Source organism: Physella acuta, unplaced genomic scaffold (genome assembly GCF_028476545.2).
Source record: "Physella acuta isolate Inbredline_101_S28 unplaced genomic scaffold, ASM2847654v3 ptg001724l, whole genome shotgun sequence".
Classification (NCBI taxonomy): Eukaryota; Metazoa; Mollusca; class Gastropoda; family Physidae; genus Physella; species Physella acuta.
In genome coordinates, this window is record NW_026733236.1 from 4,299 (window position 1) to 25,986 (window position 21,688).

Sequence of the window (21,688 nt, forward strand, 5' to 3'; positions counted from 1 at the left end):
ATATATATATATATATATATATATATATATATATACCAGGTCTCTGTTATATCCTTGTACTTTTGTGTATTTCGTCATATTTTCCACACTCCATTGCTTCCTACGACACGTCCTTACACGTCACGTGTTTTATGACGTCATATCCCCTCCCTCCATTATTTTCCTGTCAAACAACTCTTCCCCGAGCCACAGTCCGGCCATTTGTTCTATTTTTAGCCGCCTGTTTTTCCCCGTGCCGTAGAGTAGGAAGCCACCGAAGCGCCCTCATTAATTAACATTACCACCGTCTTAAGGTGGTCGGGCCTGACAACTGCTGGCTATTTCCGTGGTCTGTGGTAGGTCCCACCCCCCCCCCCCCCCTGTTGTGGTGCCGAGTCTCATCGTTTGCTGATGGCGGGGAGGTTAAGAGATTATTTCAATTCCAGGAGAAATGATTCCATGTTGTTGTTGTATGGAGATCTGGTTAAGTAAATAGTAGATTCCATTGTCTGAAGTAAATAGTAGATTCCATTGTCTGAAGTAAATAGTAGATTCCATTGTCTTAAGTAAATAGTAGATTCCATTGTCTGAAGTAAATAGTAGATTCCATTGTCTTAAGTAAATAGTAGATTCCATTGTCTTAAGTAAATAGTAGATTCCATTGTCTTAAGTAAATAGTAGATTCCATTGTCTTAAGTAAATAGTAGATTCCATTGTCTTAAATAAATAGTAGGTTCCATTGTCTTAAGTAAATAGTAAATTTCATTGTCTTAAGTAAATAGTAGATTTCATTGTCTTAAATAAATAGTAGATTCCATTGCCTTAAGTAAATAGTAGGTTCCATTGTCTTAAGTAAATACTAGATTTCATTGTCTTAAGTAAATAGTAGATTCCATTGTCTTAAGTAAATAGTAGGTTCCATTGTCTTAAGTAAATAGTAAATTTCATTATCTTAAGTAAATAGTAGATTTCATTGTCTTAAATAAATAGTAGATTCCATTGCCTTAAGTAAATAGTAGGTTCCATTGTCTTAAGTAAATAGTAGATTTCATTGTCTTGAGTAAATAGTAGATTCCATTGTCCGAAGTAAACAGTAGATTCCATTGTCTGAAGTAAATAGTAGATTCCATTGTCTTAAGTAAATAGTAGATTAAATTGTCTTAAGTAAATAGTAGATTCCATTGTCTGAAGTAAATAGTAGATTCCATTGTCTAAGTAAATAGTAGATTAAATTGTCTTAAGTAAATAGTAGATTCCATTGTCTGAAGTAAATAGTAGATTCTATTGTCTGAAGTAAATAGTAGATTCCATTGTCTTAAGTAAATAGTAGATTCCATTGTCTTAAGTAAATAGTAGATTCCATTGTCTTAAGTAAATAGTGGATTCCATTGTCTTAAGTAAATAGAAGATTCCATTGTCCTTCTGACCAAAATCTAGGTAAAGCCCTCGTTAGAACATGTCGCTCATTAGGGCAGATGAAGTAGAGCTCACCTGTATCTCTTGGTGCCTTAAATAAACATACGTATAGATATATACTTGGTTTATTTAAGGAAAGACTTCCTGTTAACACATACCGTTTTTTAATCTTCTATTTTTCAATTGAAGAAGAAGCGTATATATATATATATACGTGTTTTAAAAAAAAATAATTCTAGTTTTATGAAAAAAGTTTTTTTATGTTCCTACATATCTGTGACATGTTCCTACATATCTACATGTTATATATATATATATATATATATATATATATATATATATATATATATATATATGTATATATATCTTCGGCATGTTCCTACATATCTATAACATGATGCTACATATCTAAAACATGTTCCTACATATCTATAACATGTTCCTACATATGTTCAACATGTTCCTTCATATCTTCAATATGTTACTACATATCTATAACATGTCATCCCATTGCAATTATCATTAGGCTCAGCTAGCTGAGATATAAACACGATACGTGTTTAGATTAGGGGAGGGGGCAGAGAGAGGGATTAGGGCAGGGGACAGGATCCTGAGATATTATTCTCATCGTGTTTTACGTGGGGCGGGGGTGGAGGGGAAGGGTCGGCTCATGATCGAACAATTTTGTGAGCGGGTGGGTTTGGAGTTTGTTTGTTGTATTCAGCAAAGGCGGATCATACCATATTTTTTGGAGGGTAGGGGGGTGGGGGTGGGGGGGGGATTATTTGCTTCTGTTAAGTCAACCTGGGCTGATGGGTCAATGTCCTTTCTTGATGATGATGATGAGGTGGGGAGGGATGTTGCGGGTCATTTAAATTTCAACTTGGGTGGGTCATACCAGCTTCGGTTTTATGTGGTAAGTTTAGCCTCTTAGGGGGGTGGGGGTGGGGGTGGGGTGGAGGAGAGGGGGGAGCTAGCTGCAGCTAGGATATTTTTGAGAGTAGGAGGGAGGAATCCTACCCTTATTTACAGAGGCGGATACCACTTGTAGATTATGTTGGGATTATGTCGTTGCCAAACTCGACCCTCAATGTATCCCAATCTAGTCACACCACAGCCTACATATATCCTAATCTAGCCACACACTCTCCGTGTATCCTAATCTAGCCACACAGCTTACATGTATTCTAATCTAGCCACACAGCTTACATGTATCCTAATCTAGCCACACGACAGCCTACATAGTCCTATATCCTAATCTTGCCACACACTCTCCATGTATCCTAATCTCGCAACAAAACTTACATGTATTCTAATCTAAAATTTACGTAGACTAGTTTAAATAAAAATATAGTCTACTTTAAGATGCGTACAGTTTGTTATTATTTGTTCGAATCAGTAACAAGTTGTCCCAAACGTAGATACAGAATTAACAAAAAATATTATTAATAGCCTAGGCCTACAGGTACTAAATTTGATTATATTATTAGCAAAAAAAAATATAATTGTTGCATTTTGGGTGCTCATAGTGTTTTAAAATCGTGAAACCAGGCTTAAAATCAATTAGCCACCATGTTTTTGTTATTAATAGGAATCTTGTTCAAAACAATCAGTTTAGTTCAGAAATGTAGATATCTTCCTGGCTAACGAGATTTTGAATTTTAAGCGAGAGAAACGGAGACTTACGAGCCCTATTGTCTATTAACGAAAGAAAAAGCGGGTGTAATGTTGTGCTGATTGAGTTTCCTACACGCATTGTACTGCATCATAATTCACTTGATTTGAAGACAACTCAAGATTTTGTACACAACAACTAATTGCAGCAAAAAATGCAACTCACTGAATTCGGTAGAGGTCACGGTGACATTCTCTTGCTGAAAAATGCGGAGTCAAGTATGAAACGAAACAAAATTTTACAAGCAAAAATATTTCTTTGATTCGGAAATTTAAATTGTGACCCAAGTAACTATCAGTCATGGCAGTTGAATTTAAAAATTGAAATTTGATTCACTTGTTAAAATTTTATGAGCTTAAAGAATTTTAAAATAATTTCGAGACTTTAGTTCTAATTTTAATAAAGAGTAATAGACACTGAATAAAGGGGATAAGACACTTATAAAAAGGGTCATTAACACTAAGTAAAAGGGGCTATGACACAAATAAAAGGGGTATATGGCACTAAATATTGGAGGGTGTCGATACTAAATAAAGGGAGTTATGACACTAATTAAGAGGTCATTGACACTCAAGAGGGCTATATAATAAAGGTATTATGGAACGCCATTTAAATAAAGATGTTAACTACACTGATCTAACTGAAAGCACTCTCGGCAATAGTGTAAGGAAAGTATTTATTGCATAAAGGTGACAGACATTCGAATATTTTGGCACTGATTTGAATAAAGCGGTTAATGACATCAGAATACACATGGGGGTTACTATACTTGCATTTTTCTAATAGAATTAGGCCAGTTGTGTATCTTACAGACCTTCCGACCTACATCTCTCGACACCCCAGGTCACGTGGTTGCGTCATTGTTCAGCTGGGTGAGTTAATGAGCACGTGCATCAGATGCTTGTCATGCAGACGACGCGTCCGAATAGACCTGTAATCTACATACCCCACGTGGTCCATTCCTCCACTTCTCCCCCTCGGTAGGGAGCCCGAGGGCTCATTAGAGTCGAGGGTGCAAAAACACAAAGTTCAAACCAAAAAGATAATGAGGCGGTCCTCGTGTTACACCGGGCATGGGGAGTTGGGCTAATTATAGATTGTAATCAAGCCTGGGCAGTGGTGGGGGCGTGGCATGCGTTGTGTTAATTAATGGCGTTCGGGCGTTTTATTTGTATTGATTAACTGAAATAAGGTGGTCGAGTGGATGATTATGTTGGCGAGGCTCTTTGGACACAGAGGTCAAATCCTACAGAAATTTATAGACTGTTACTTCAAGATTCTAAAGAAATGACTCAGTCAAATCAGAAACCTGACCTAATGACCTAAAGACACTGTCTTACCTGACTCGAAGACGGTCTTCTTCACGTAGGTCACAATAGAACGGAATAACTTCAGCAGGCAATGCAATTAATCGATGAAACAATGACATGTCAGAAACAAGGATGTGTGCATGGCTAGCTTTGTAAAAGTTGATTTTTTAAATGTGAAATGTATTTTAAAAAATATTTTAAAAAAATATTTTTAAAAAATTCCAATTTAACACCAAGGTGAAACATGTAAGGTAATTCAAAACTGTTCTTAAAATATGTCAGCTGTAATATTGATTCTCGTAAAGCCAAATAATCAATACATCTCCCCCCCCCCCTCCTTGCTGTAATAATCAGTTCTATCTTTAAACATCTATAAAGGATGCATGCATCGAAAAATTTCTCGTTAAATAAAAAGTTGGGCATAAAGTTTTTGAAAAGGCTTTGATATTTTAAAAATCATTAAAACACAATGGGTGAGAAATAATGGTTAGAAATATATTAGCTTTGTTTTCAACATGTAAATAAGATCTTAAAACATTTTATTTAAATTTCAGTTCCAAAAGTTTGAATTTGTCTATTATGTAAACCCTTTTGCAAAATTTTATATCTAAAACCTGAAATTTTTAAAATTACGTAGTTTTACCCCTCCCATAGAAATAACTATATATCTTGATACTTTAAAAAAAAATTAATTTCCGTAATTCGAACTAGATTTTAATAAAGTTAGAGCTCTTATTTTCAGAAATTAAATTGGTACCTTTAGGCTTGCTTACAAAAAGAGAACCAGTTTTAAATTTTTTTAACAACTCAAAGGCTACTAAGTCAAACATTGGTTTAGGGCCCCTATGCGCGTGACTTCCGGTCCAGACTAGCCAACTTCTGGCTGTCAAATGTTCGAGTGCATGGGTTGGATTGGATGCACTTTTTATTTGGACGGAGCTGTCTCATTTTAAGTTTTCCACGTTAGACTACTCGTGCTGCAAAGAAAGGGGCACAACCGTGTGAGTTTATCAACAACTATATTTTAAAAGAAGTTTCAGTTTTTCAAATGTTTTTGTAGTCGCTGTTAAACATTTTTTCTGCTCTATTTCTTATGACCCATGCACTTTATATACAGCACGCATATTTTAAGTGAACATAATGGCAATAGAAAACAGTCATATCTTCAGTTTCAAGCAGAATACAGTTCATTACGTATGGCTGACATTTTCAGTCGCGAGATTTCGACAATGGATTACAGACATCTGAGAATAAGTGAAATAAAAAAAAAAACCACTTTTAAAAACGCTTCATGTGTATAATATAAAGGAACGTAATTCTATTAAAGGGAAATAACAGTTGTTTAATCTATTTTTATCAGCTACTTTTCCTAGTTTTTAGATATCTTTAAGCAAAAAATAGGAATGTTTTATTTAAGGCGATATATGTTTTGTATTGTTTGTAATTATGGTCACGTGATGAATATGATGTGGTTTTTTTTAATAAATGTAATATTTTAGAAAACTCAGCTTGTCTTTCTGAAACAGTAGTCCACCACACGTAAAATATTTCTTAACTTCAATTGTTTAAAACTATTCAATAATATGTTCGTCAATCAAACAAGGTCTGTCTACTTGTCCTGAGGTCCTTAACCTTTTTCGAGATATCAAACCCCACCAGTTTAATTGCGCTTTCACCGAACCCTTCTTAATGGTTCCATCGACCGCACAGATACAATCCGATACTGAATGCTATGAGTCGGGTGTGTGTATTGACCTCCGCCGAACCCCTGAAACTGACTCACCGAACTCCTGGGGGTTGTTCGAACCCAGGTTAAGAACCGCTGGGATAGTCTAATAGGCCAGAAGAGTCATAAAATAGCTGGGGTGAGTAATTTATTTTTGGACATCGGCTCAAATGCATTTTAAATCCGTGAAAAATGTGTGGATAGAGTGATCGCCCCTGGCTAGACAGGGCGATAAGTATCATTAAAAGTGGGACAAAATGAAAGTGAAAGTTGCATTTTTTTTACAGCAACGTATGAATTACATGGATCAAAACCTTGGTGCTATAGTATTCGATATGTTTTTTTGTGTGGTGAAGTTTGGTTTAGGATAAATCTAGTACCAAAAGTTAAGCACAATGCTAGAATTTTTATAGTTTCGAAACATCCAAATGCAATGTAATTCATCTATTATAAACAAGAGTAGTACATAAGTAAAGGGAAAGTATGTTTTGCATAAATTTATTAGCAAAATGAGGCGAACTTTGTTTCGAAAATAAAATTGTTTTTGTTTTAATCGTAGAGTAAGTTGAATAAAAATCAAATAAAGGCATGTTCACTTTTGGCCAACAAATTTGGTATCGCCCCCCCCCCCTTCTTATGTCATGAAACGTTTTAATAAAGTTTCTGCAAGACGCCTGAAGCGAAACCTGGCAATGAAGCTGTTCAGACACCATTGAGTGGTGTCAGACACCATTGAGTGGTGTCACCTACCAGCGAGAGTGTGCATCTCACTCACCTTCAGGCGTCTGCTGCTCGTTTGAAACAGACGTAGGAGCCCATCGTCTGCAAGTCGCAGGTCTGAATTACAGCCGAGTTTAATAATACCACTATGTAGTTGAGAGTTTAAAAAAGTTCTTACAGTGGAGAAAAACGTAATTTAAATGTGAGAATGTTTTTAGGGTTTGGGGTAGTGGTCCTTTATAGATGCTCGTAGTTTCTTGGGTAGAGAGTAATGTAACGTTACCTTTTTAGACTTAATGATCCAAAGGACAGATGAAGTTGAGTTTATGTGTTTCTTGACCTTGGTATATAAAGCGATAGTGTAGTCATCACTATGACCAGCAAACTTTAGTATCCCTAACTTGAGCCAGGTATCCTACAGAACTGAGTAGACTCAGACTCCTATGGGTGGCCAAGCGCTGTACCAGCCAACCATGTCACGTGGTCAGGGGTTGAGAGGGAGACTGATCTTTGGTGTCTTCAACGGACATTTCCTGGCCATAATTGGACATCATACTGGCAACAACTGGACATTGTATCGGCTACAACTGGACACTGTACTGGCCACAATACATTTTTACTATTTGCCACTGAGAGAGACACAGTACACATTACTACACTGCATTATCTACACTATCTGCATTATCTACACTATCTGCATTATCTACACTATCTGCCACCTAAAGTCATCACTTCCTCCTTTTAAATTTTGTTTAACCTCTTTATTCACCACATTTACCTCGTTTTAACAAAATGTCTACTTTTGTGGACAGACATTAGAATTAAAATTAGAACTAAAATTGTTTCATTAAATAACGAAATAAAAACTTTCAGATTCAACATTTTCAACAGATGCAAATTTTTTTTAGTTAATCATATTTCTGTTCTCTCTCAAATAATTCAATGAGTTCTTTCTAAATTCATATTTTAATTATTTTAACGAAAAAAAAAATGCATTTAAAAACTTTCCAGAACAATTACACTTTTTATGTCTGGGACCCGTCAGTTTGAGGACAGCAGAAACAAAAATCTATAACCAACTATTGAAACAACAAAACATACTCTCCAATCTAGTGACGTTTTCTTTAAAAAAAGTATTTTTTCCATTACGTAATCATTTAAACTCCTGCTCTGGAGAGTTCTTCAAAAAGATTTCTATCATATTTTTCAATACATTTTTACGTTTTCATGTAAATTTTTTTAGCTGTATGTTTTAGCACCGACTCAATTGAAAATCGGTTTAAAAAGTGTTGATTTTCTAATTATCTTTTAGCAATACAATATATTTAAATAAACATTATTTGCAGATTCTATAAATCGAAATGCAATATTATTTATAATAGAAAATGATATATAACAATGAAAAATAATTCAACAGAATTTTATAATTTGAGCTAAAAAGAAAACAAATACAGAAACTTATATAATAGCGAGATTTAAATGCAGTAAAATAAGAAAAGAAAATAAACTATATTTATTTAGTAAAAAGCAACGATCATGTAAATGTGCTGATTTTATTTGAGCAACCAATGCATTTACTAAACATAAAAGTTTCTTTACTTATTTTTAGTGAATTTGTAAACAAGAAGTTATATTTTATATATTTTTTATTTTCTATTTTTTAATAATCAGGAGTTTTGACAAGTAAATAGTAAATGCAACAGTTTTTTAAAAACTATTACTGATTAGCTTTTTTTAATTCGTATGTTTTTTTTAATTAAGGTAACACAAAATTTGCTTTAAAAATTCGATCAGATTATCTCGAAATGATCTTCAAACTGTAATTATTTGCCCCAGGTTAAAATGTATGGTTGTCTCTTGTGTGTGAAAACATCCATGACATTATTACGTCACTTGGCAAATTGAGTGATCGCTTATACGTAATATGGTTATCTCCCATTTTGTAAATTAATATGGTAATCTTTAAATTAATCTATAATGTCTAATCTAATTGATACTTATATAAAAATGTGGACGGCGTGGTCAAGTAGGAACACGCATGATTACTTAATCCAAAGTCCCGAGTTCGGATCCCGCTCAGATGATGAGCTGGGGACAGCAATCATCTAGGGGAGACAACTCCAAAATCAACCAACTTAACCATCTAGGAGAGAGAAGGCGACTGGGCATAAAACTGGCCACACAGTACTTTCATATGCCGTGGTTACAGAAACAGGTGAACTCTACTTGCTCTGTGCTAGTGACCATCTGGTCCGTAGTGGTACCTTAATGAAACAAAAGTTGCCCAACTAGCCCCTTGATTTACCTAACATTATCGAAAGCTCAGAATTATCCCACCTGATTATTTGCCATTGTCGTCCTACTGTCTCATGCTTTTCATGAGATCAATTTTTACTTGCGTCTTTAAAATTTAGAGCAACATTTTTTCGCTCTATTTTTTTTCTGTTTTTTTTTTTAATTCGCAGTGACCCCCTTTTTTAAAAATTCAACAAATGTTTAAAAGAAATTAAAAACAAAGTTTTAAAATATTAGTTTATTTTGGAAGACATTTTATCCGGTAATGTTCCTTTATAAAATAGATGCGGACACTTTTTTTTAGCTGATGCTAAAAACGGTGTCAGTTTTTAAAAATTAGCAAGTTAATCTTTTAGAAAATTACGGGAAACATTGCGTTAAGCTTATGCAAAGCCGCGTGTATCAGTTTTATAGATTACGAGCCGACCCGCGGCGTATCATACGCCACTATTTAGTTGTTTTATTTTCATTTTTCAGTAATTCACAATTTGCGAATTCAACAGTACCAATGCTACCACTGAAAATATTTGCTTTAAAACACTATCAGTAGGTCGTTAAGGACGATAATTCCCCCCCCCCCCCCACACCCTCCTGTCCCCCAACCCCTCCCCGTGAAAGCAGTCTCCTCTTAGTTACCTTCCCTAAGTTTAAAATCGTTTCAAACTAAATTATCTGCCCCTAATAGGCGTCACTAAACCCGGCTCTACGATGGTAAACATTTAGCGTGAACCACAGCTCACCTGACCATGTGGGGGTGGGGGTGGTAGGGAAATGCTTAGAGAGGAAGAGAGGGGGCTGCTAGGCGCGCTTACAGCTTGGTGTTTTCTAGGGTATCCAAAAAGAGAATTGTATATATAGATAGACAGAACTTCAGTAAACCAAGGCCTTCACGTATGCGGTGTAGGTCTGTGTACAGACATCCAAGGTTGTTAGTGGGGAGTATGACGTCATTTCGTCACACTTTTATTGCTATTATGAATAGGGTTAGTGACGTCACATCATCACACTATTGCAGTTATGAATGGGCTCTAATGACGTCACTAGTCTCAATCTCTGCAACTACATTGCGGCTCTGAAAAAGGTTAAATATTTCATGCCTTGAGTAAACCAGATTGTGTTTGCAATGTTTTTTTATACCGACACTAATACTCCCGCACGCGACGTCCCAACGTCAGAGATTTATGTGCTGACGAAAGCACCAAGATCTATTTTTATATCCAGACATGCGCACAGATGAAAACACACGTCTACTTGTACTTAAACTATTGGAGTATTGCGTGTGGGAATTCACTTGATAAACTCACTAGAAAAAAACAAACCCGGATAGGTTTCAATTCAAATCGTCACGTAGCAATTCACGTGCTCACAGAATGCGCTATGCAGCTCATTGGCTGCATCTTTGCATCATAAATACTATGGATATTGGAGTGCGATCGTTCCAATGTGCGCCGACGCGACAGATATTGCGCGATGCATCACCGCGAAATGTGAACTCGTTTATAAAAACAAAAATCCGATTAATTTCTTATCAGCTTTGCCACGGATTCGGTAGAAGGCGGATTTGGGAGGAATCGAATAAATGGTATTGAATTTATGATACTTTAACTGGGTTAAGGTAGACTTTGAATTATATAAGGGGTTAGGAGTGAGTTTAGGTTTGATGAAAATATGTCATTTCATTTACTAATATAATCCTAATGGCGGCTATCAGGGTTATGTTTAGGTAAAGAGTTGTTAACATTAGGCTAATGCTGGAGTTTAAACACGTAGGCCCTATATAACTCTGGAGAGATGTTGAGAGGAAAGAATGGGTTACTTGTGTAATTGGTTATAAAACGAAAGTTAAAGATAAGCCTATTTGGCGGAAGAGGGGGAATTTAGTGGAAGGCGAATCGATACTTGAAAAGTCAAGAGAGGACAATTTAGCGCTGTAAAACATAGGGACAAGTTGTAGCCCTTTGAGAATTGAGAATCGTCTTATCTTGATACGAGGCAAACAAATTTTTGTTGGACTAAAATATCGACAAAGAATTTCGCGAAAAAATATTAGGTCGATTTTTGTAATATTACACCGTAAAGTAATGAGTTTGTTTGGATGGTCTTATACTAGACAGGAGAAATGGGGTTTGCGAAAAACTGTTTCATAGAGATATAGGTTATCCTCTGGATGGGTTGGAGTAAAGGTATTGTGGAAGAGGGTTGGAGGAGGGCATGTAACTTGGGGTAGGGGGTTGAAGGGGGCCAGAGCAGAGGCGTAGCGACCCTTCCCGGCGCCCGGGGACAAACTTTTTGATTTGCACCCCCTCAAGATTTTGATTTCCACCCCCCCCCCCCTCAAACTTTCGATTTGCACCCCCCCACCCCCTTGAGATTTCCATTTGCACTTTGCACCCATCCCTCAAACTTCCGATTTGCACCCCCCACCTTGAGATTTCCATTTGCACCCCCCTCAAACTTTCGATTTGCACCCCCTCAACCTTTCAATTTATTTTTCCAACCCATTTTGGCGCCCCCTAACGTCGGCGCCCGGAGACATATGTCGCCCCCCCCCCCCTCGCTACGCTACTGGGCCAGAAGAACATCTGTATATTGAGCAGGCTAATTATTGTATAGTATAAACATTACGCCATTATCTTATAAATGATTATATGTATTAAATTATTAATTCTCAAAATTAAATTTCTATAAATATTATTACACCACTTTAATTTAAAACGTTAAACTAAATGATACTTTTATCTCATTTAGTAAAGTATTCTTACATTATTTTACAAATTATTGTACCAAAATGTTACCAATTATTAATTATTTTACCATTAGTGAAGAAAAGGGGAACACTCAACTAAAACTAGAGATTAAAACTTTAATGACACCACACAATATTTTTGTCACAATACTGTAAGAGTGCTTACTTCCCTTTACAGTTGTAATTTTGGTCGTCTAACCTTCAACACCATAGATTTATCGACAGTTATTTCCCATGAGACGGCGATTTCGCCCAGATTTCAACCCAAGTTGACATTAGGGCGGCAGCGATCAAACATTGAAAGACCGTGTGCGTTCAGAGTGTCCGTCGCCTTGATTTAAAATCAAGTTGTTTTTTTAATGTTAAAATTGTACAGTTACGATTACTTGTGCTGGTTAATGTCTAGTTAATGTAGGGGGGGGGGGGGGGGGGGGTGGTTGGGCAGTGTCTGGTTAATGTCGAATTAATGTCGGGTTAATGTAGATTAATGGTGGGTTAATGATGGATTAATGGCGGGTTAATGGAGGGTTAATGACGGGTACCGCCCCTCACTTGGTACGTCGTTATCCTGGTCGTTAAGTGGAACAGGTTTTTTTTCACACTATATGATGTTGTTAAGAGTGAGTTCTATGCGCATGCTCCATTTGAGTGAGCTCTATTGCGCATGCGCGACAAAAAGAGCCACCCACTCTGACAGCTGCGTTAGTATCGTGACGTCATGAAAACAGGGATTTCACTGCCTAAGCACGCATGCGCTGAGTGGCGTGCTGATATTTTAAATACAGAAATAAATAGCATTAGATATACTTCGAGCTAGTCAGGTGTGGGCCACTAAATTAATAATCGTATTTCAGCAAGACGGCGGGGGGTGGGGGGGGGGGGGGGTGTCCTGATGATATTTACAAGATAATGTGCAGAATTAATCAACATACAGAAAAGTACATTGGCACTCCAATGTTGACATATAGACACCCTACCTAAGCAACATATATTCTTTACATTATCAATGTAGACTCTTTCAATCATTTATTCTTGTAGGGTTTTTTTTATTTATAGACACAGACCCATAATGACCTACTTACATAGACATATACACTCATAAAAAAGTCTGTACGGACTTGTAACTATACCTGCCTATACTCTAAGTTTTAGTACCCAACCTCTTTGCAATAGCTGCATAAAAAGGCCTAACTAAACGTTCTAAGTTAACTACAAAGACTCGGATATTTACTTTTATTTCACAAGCCTAACCTAACAAGCGCTTAATGATGGTAGTTCTCTGCTTCTCACCATCCACACCACTTAACCCACACCACCCACACCACTTAACCCACACCACCCACACCACCCACACCACCCACACCACCCACACCACCCACACCACTTAACCCACACCACCCACACCACTTAACCCACACCACCCACACCACCCATACCACTTAACCCACACCACCCACACCACTTAACCCACACCACCCACACCACCCACACCACTTAACCCACACCACCCACACCACTTAACCCACACCACCCACACCACCCACACCACCCACACCACCCACACCACTTAACCCACACCACCCACACCACTTAACCCACACCACCCACACCACCCACACCACCCACACCACCCACACCACCCACACCACCCACACCACCCACACCACTTAACCCACACCACCCACACCACTTAACCCACACCACCCACACCACCCACACCACCCATACCAATTAACCCACACCACACACACCACCCACACCACCCACACCACTTAACCCACACCACACACACCACTTAACCCACACCACCCACACCACCCATACCACTTAACCCACACCACCCACACCACTTAACCCACACCACCCACACCACTTAACCCACACCACCCACACCACTTAACCCACACCACACACACCACTTAGCCCACACCACCCACACCACCCACACCACTTAACCCACACCACCCACACCACTTAACCCACACCACACACACCACTTAGCCCACACCACCCACACCACCCACACCACTTAGCCCACACCACCCACACCACTTAACCCACACCACCCACACCACCCATACCACTTAACCCACACCACCCACACCACTTAACCCACACCACCCACACCACCCACACCACTTAACCCACACCACACACACCACTTAGCCCACACCACCCACACCACCCACACCCCTTAACCCACACCACCCACACCATTTAACCCACACCACCCCACCCACACCACCCACACCACTTAACCCACACCACCCACACCACTTAACCCACACCACCCACACCACTTAACCCACACCACCCACACCACTTAACCCACACCACTTAACCCACACCACACACACCACTTAGCCCACACCACCCACACCACCCACACCACTTAACCCACACCACCCACACCATTTAACCCACACCACCCCACCCACACCACCCACACCACTTAACCCACACCACCCACACCACTTTAACCACACCACCCACACCACTTAACCCACACCACCCACACCACTTAACCCACACCACCCACACCATTTAACCCACACCACCCCACCCACACCACCCACACCACTTAACCCACACCACCCACACCACTTAACCCACACCACCCACACCACTTAACCCACACCACCCACACCACTTAACCCACACCACTTAACCCACACCACACACACCACTTAGCCCACACCACCCACACCACTTAACCCACACCACTTAACCCACACCACCCACACCATTTAACCCACACCACCCCACCCACACCACCCACACCACTTAACCCACACCACCCACACCACTTAACCCACACCACCCACACCACTTAACCCACACCACTTAACCCACACCACCCACACCACCCACACCACTTAACCCACACCACCCACACCACTTAACCCACACCACCCACACCACCCACACTACCCACACTACCCACACCACCCACACCACCCACACCACCCACACCACCCACACCACCCACACCACCCACACCACTTAACCCACACCACCCACACCACTTAACCCACACCACCCACACCACTTAACCCACACCACCCACACCACCCACACCACCCACACCACCCACACCACCCACACCACCCACACCACTTAACCCACACCACCCACACCACTTAACCCACACCACCCACACCACTTAACCCACACCACCCACACCACTTTAACCACAGCACTTAACCCACACCACCCACACCACCCACACCACTTAACCCACACCACCAACACCACTTAACCCACACCACTTTAACCACACCACCCACACCACTTTAACCACACCACTTAACCCACACCACCCACACCACCCACACCACTTAACCCACACCACCCACACCACCCACACCACTTAACCCACACCACCCACACCACTTAACCCACACCACCCACACCACCCATACCACTTAACCCACACCACCCACACCACCCACACCACTTAACCCACACCACCCACACCACCCACACCACTTTAACCACAGCACTTAACCCACACCACCCACACCACCCACACCATCCACACCACCCACACCACTTTAACCACACCACTTAACCCACACCACCCACACCACCCACACCACTTAACCCACACCACCCACACCACTTAACCCACACCACCCACACCACTTAACCCACACCACCCACACCACTTAACCCACACCACCCACACCACCCGCACCACTTAACCCACACCACCCACCCACTCAACACTTCCTGACACCAGCCCTCGTGTCTGGGTCATTTGTTAACACCCTCGCCAACCCCCTCACACCCCACACAACTCCGGACACGCACCCCACGTCCCTTCCCCCCACATCCCCCATATCCCATAATTAACACATAGCTCTACATCCCTGTACTTACAGTATTAGGGTTGATTTAAAGATTAAACAACAGTTTTTTTTGTTTGTGTTGTGATTCTGTCTGTCTGCCGTCTGAATTAAAAGGATTGGACATCCAGGCAATAAGTACAAACATTTTGAGGCATTAAAACATAGGTTGTGGAGATACGGTGTTAAAAGGTGCTTTTTAAATTTAACGTCTGAGGTTTTTATTTAAAAAATATAATCGGTTCTATTTAAAACGATATTATATTTATATATAACTATATATATATATATATATATATATATATATATATATATATATATATATATATATATATATATATATATATATATATATATATATATATATATATATATATATATATATATATATATATATATATATATATATATATATATATATATATATATGTTACGGTCAAAGCCCGAAGTTGGCCAATGCTAGGATTGGCCGGCCAATCCGCGCATTGGCCAATATCGCCTCCCATAGGTCGGTCAAAGTCCGAAACTTTGCTTGATTTCGGCCTTTGACCGGCCAATCCGCGGACTGGCCATGGTGGACCGGCCAAAGTCTGAAATAGCTCTTGATTTCGGCCTTTGGCCGGCCAGTCCGCGGCAGAGGCGTAGCGACCCCTCCCGGCGCCCGGGGCGAACATTCAGTTTGGCGCCCCGCCATATATATATACTAGCTGCATCCCGTGCTCCGCCACGGTAAATCTTTTTTAAATGTACCAACAGAACAAAACTAAACACAATACAAACGAACGCAAAAAAAAAAAAAAAAAAAAAAAAAAAAAAAAAAAACAACGAAAAAACAAACACAACACTCATAACATAAACACAATTTAAATGCAATCATAAAGGCATATTGCTCACAGTCTAGCCCGTAGCGCCAAATCGCGCCCTTTCCGGTGATTTGCACCCTCTCAAACTTTCGATTTGCACCCCTTTCCCCCCCCCCCCCCCGCCCTAAAACCTTCGATTTCCACCACCCCCCCCCCCTCGCAAATTTTTTACAACCCACTTTGGCGCCCCCCAAGGTCGGCACCCGGGGACATATGCCCCCCCCCCTCGCTACGCCTCTCCTATAAAACCCGAAAGATAGAATAATAATTAGAAAACAGTATAAATAATAGGCAGTATCTATAATATATACAATATTTCACTTTATCGATTCACGCATTTTTTTCCAGTACTTTAAATTTTAAAAATTTACAATAGAGTTTCATAACTAAAACCATTGCGCACCTAATGAACGTGATGACGCGTCTATAATAGAGCTGAATAGTTGATTAAAAATTATAAGTAATAAACAGTAGGGCCTACATTCAGTGAATAAAATAAATAAAAGATTGCCTTTTATCAATCCATGCTAATTATAATTTTCTAACAATAATTTCCTCTTACACATCCGAATGATTTGCATTCACATTTTGCTAATTATATTATTGCAACACTAATTCCTTCTATGACGAACGTATATTTGCATTTACATTTTTTATTAGCGTGAGTTTAATGTATTTTTAAATTACCTCCGTTGTCAAAATTAGAAAAGAGTTAAATTAATTTGATTTTTCTACCGTACTGTTATTATCTTATTAAAATGTATCCACTTTTTCTGGGAACCTAAACGAAAATGATATTTGACATAAATCTTTTTAATACGTTTTAGCAGTTTGCGTGTATTTAATATTTTCTTGACGTTATGCGAAAGAGTAAAAACCGTGGCAATTATAAAATAGCTCTATGCCGCTATATAAACAAACCCTACTCTAATACTTATAATAAGACACTGCGGTGCACTGAAAAGCACAGCATGGTGCGAATGTTTACTTTTATGGTTCCAAAATTTATAGCGATGACGGAAGGAAGGACTGACACACTACCAGCAGCGTTATATTATAGATATATATATATATATATATATCTATAATATAAGCGGGCTGAGCGTGTCCTTCCTTCCGTCCGTCATCGCTATAGATTTTGGGACTATAAAAGTAAACAACGCACCATGCTGTGCTTTTCAGTGCACCGCAATGTCTTATTATAAGTAGTAGAGTAGGGTTTGTTTATATAGCCACATAGCGCTATTTTATAATTGCCACTGTGTTTACTCTTTTGCATAACTTAAAGAAAATATTAAATACACGAAAATGGCTAAAACATATTAAAAGTATCAATGTCAAATATCATTTTCGTTTATATTCCCAGAAAAAATGGATACATTTCAATAACATAATAACAGTACGGTAGAAAAATCAAATTAATATAACTCTTTTTTCTAATTTTGACAAAAGAGGTAATTTAAAAATACATTAAACTCACGCTAATAAAAAATGTAAATGCAAATATACGGTCGTCATAGAAGGAATTAGTGTTGCAATAATATAATTAGCAAAATGTGAATGCAAATTATCCGGATGTGTAAGAGTAAATTATTGTTAGAAAATTATAATTAGCATGGATTGATAAAAGGCAATCTTTTATTTATTTTATTCACTGAATGTAGGCCCTACTGTTTATTACTTATAATTACTTATAATTTTGAATCAACTATTCAGCATTATTATAGACGCGTCATTAAGTTCATTAGGTGCGCAATGGTTTTAGTTATGAAACTCTATTGTAAGTTTTTAAAATTTAAAGTACTGGAAAAAAAATGCGTGAATGGATAAAGTGAAATATTGTAGGTAAAACACGGATATTTTAATTGCTGCCTATTATTTATACTGTTTACTAATTATTATTCTATCTTTCGGTTTGCGGATTTGCGGACAAGCTAGGGGTTTTATAGGAGAGGCGTAGTGAGCGGGGGGGGGGGGGGGGGGGGGATATGTCCCCGGGTGCCGACCTTAGTGGGCGCCAAAGTGGGTTGGAAAAAATTGCGCGAGGGGGGGGGGTGGAAATCGAAAGTTTTAGGGCGGGGGGACAGGGGTGCAAATTAATCGAAAGTTTTAGGGGATGCAAATCACCGGAAAGGGCGCGATTTGGCGCTACGGGCTAGACTGTGAGCAATATGCCTATATGATTGCATTTAAATTGTGTTTATGTTATGAGTGTTGTGTTTGTTTTTTCGTTTGTGGTTTTTTTTTGCGTTCGTTTGTGTTGTATTTAATTTTGTTCTGTTCCCAAGTTGGTACATTTAAAAAAGATTTACCGTGGCGGAGCACGGGATGCAGCTAGTATATATATATATATATATATATATATATATATATATATATATATATATATATATATATATATATATATATATATATATATATATATATATATATGTGTGTGTGTGTGTGTGTGTGTGTGTGTGTGTGTATGTATGTGCGACAGTCTTGAAAAAAATTAATAGTTACGCTGTATGATTGTCGTTCCCTAAAACTTAACTCAACGCCAATTAAATTCCCCTTAAGATGCATAATCCTTTAAAGATGATGAGTAATGTCAGAAAAAAATATTGTAGCGGTGCTAATTCGTTTAGGACATTCTTTTTATCTTTTATCTTTGGAATAGTCTCTTTTATGATATATTATATATTTGGATTATAAGTTTGTTAGATTAAGGTCATACAATTGACATACAATTGCAAATTATTGTTCACATTGGAATACGATATGGGTATTTCGTTGAATGGTTGATTGTATAATGAAACAAGCAAGAGGAAAAATCATTTCTTTTCTAAGTGTTAAGAGTTATCTAGTAACCGATCCAGTACAAATCCTGCGATTTTTGTTGGTGAAAAAGCGCCCCCCCCCTCCCCCACCATTTTGGACAAAAATGGTAGACCGAATTTAAACGTCACTAACTCTTGTTTTTATGTTACAGTATCGTAAAATACGCTTTAGTTCCATGGGTTCTGTTCTGAGTGATAAGGGTTATTTATTCCTTAATCCGGTGTAATTTTTCCGATTTTAGTCTTCGAAAAAGCGCCCCCCCCCCCCCTCCACCTAGTAAAGCTGGAAAGCAGTTTTTTTTTCCAGTCACTGTTTCTTAAGGATATACCTTTTACAGTTAATCAATGTAGAAAACAGTTAAATCAGTATGCAAAGGCTCTCAGCCGTTAAATTTCTTTACTTTGACTGTTTATAATTCAAAACTGCAGCTTAAAATGACCTTGTAAATTTTTTTTCTACCCCTTTTGGCGCCCCCTTAGGGTCGGCGCCCGGGGCGGCCGCCCTCCCCGCCCTCCCCTAGCTACGCCTCTGGTCCGCGGACTGGCCATGGTAGACCGGCCAAAGTCTTAATTAGAAGATCATCTGGCTAGGGACGACCGGCCAAAGTCCGAATTAGAAGATCATGAGCAGATTTTTTTTTTATGCCGTATGGATCATGAAATTAAGTCTTTATTGGTTATTAATTAAAGTAAATGGCAGAAACATTCAATTTTTGTTATTGTACTATAGTCTCAATCTATCAATATCATCATTTGTTACAACAAGTTGAACTTTTATGGCATTTAGAATTACATAGCAGCTTGTTATTTTTACACTTGCAGCGATTTGTTATGCACTTAGTTGTGCAATTGCAGCGAGTGTAGCCTTGGCCCCCAGTCAATGATTGTGAAGATGCGATGGTTCGTAGTGATTTTTCCTCAGTGCCAACTGACGACAATAAGAGCAGTTTTTCGCGAAGAATTGAAAACTCACTTTTAGCATACAGTTGTTTTAGAACACCATGTTCCGTTCCTAATTTGTAGAAACCGCCCTCGACGCTCATGGCAACTGCAATTACGCTTTGGGGATCACCGTGACCTTTGTCAACATCTGGAAAACGGATGCGTACATTGTCACCCACTTCACCATCTTTAAATTTTGTATTTGATGTTTTAAGCATCTTAGCACCTTGAGTTTGCAAGCCAGTATGAGCTGCTGACCTGTGTTCCATGTTGTCTTGTTTGTTGTGACACAATCTGCAGGTAATGTTCCCTCCGTACCCTTCGTCTGCTTCATTGAGTATTCCACAAATATCATGGACATCGTTGCCACAGGATCCAAAAGAGTGAGCTGCACTACAATGTTTTTTCACAAACTATACAGAATCTGTTGGCCACATTATTGTCACGCAACTGGTCTGGGCGTTCCGCCACGGCAGTAGATGTGTTAGCTGAGGATGCCAGAATAATGAAAATGCGATCACAACTTAGTCTAGATAGAACATTGGCCAGGACATACCGGCCAGTGCGCGCATTGGCCGGCCAATGTACAAAATACGCTGTCAAGTTTAAGCGCTTCGGACTTTGGCCAGTACGTCCCGGCCAGTGCGCGCATTGGCCGGCCAATGTACGAAATACGATCTTAGTGCTAAGTTCTTCGGGCTTTGGCCAAGAGAGCCGGCCAATGCGCGGATTGGCCGGCCAATCCGCGCTTTGGCCGCACTTCGGGCTTTGACCGTAACATATATATATATATATATATATATATATATATATATATATATATATATATATATATATATATATATATATATATATATATATATATAGTCGTACGTGTGTGTGTGTGTTTAATGTTTGAACATTCGAAAAAAATCGTTTTAAAAAATCATTGGCAGCCTATCATTAAAAAAAAATGAAATTAGTTGTATTAAATACTTTTAAAAAAAACGTATAAGCGCTCAGAATCCGACGTATAAAATCAAGCAAAGTTTCAAGGAAAATATATGGAAAAAAAATAAATGCTTGAAACAAAATAATAAAATAAAAAAGAGAGGATAATTCATCTTCCTAAATACTAGTCGGATTCATCAGTTCGTGCTCAGATTACCTCTCTTATGTAGTCAAGTCCTGCTTAATTCCCTTGTGTGGTCGTCTTGCTTACTTCCCTGGGTAGTCAAATCTTGGTTACTTCCCCTCTCGTGTCTTGTCCTGCTTACCTCCCCTCTATAGTCGTCCTGCTAACTATACCTCTATAGTCGTCTTCTTACTTCCCCAACATAATAAATTCCTGATTACTTCCCCTACAT

At 38.9% G+C, this 21,688-nt stretch overlaps 1 protein-coding gene across 1 annotated transcript in view; it reads left to right on the plus strand.

Annotated features, from left to right (window-relative positions):
- Positions 1-6,175: 6,175 nt before the first annotated feature.
- Positions 6,176-21,688, plus strand: part of LOC131930136 (protein PRQFV-amide) — a 33,146-nt gene continuing 17,633 nt past the window's right edge. The window contains exon 1 of the mRNA XM_059286528.1: positions 6,176-6,245. The gene's annotated coding sequence lies outside the window, so the exon portion shown is untranslated. The remainder of the gene's footprint in view (positions 6,246-21,688) is intronic.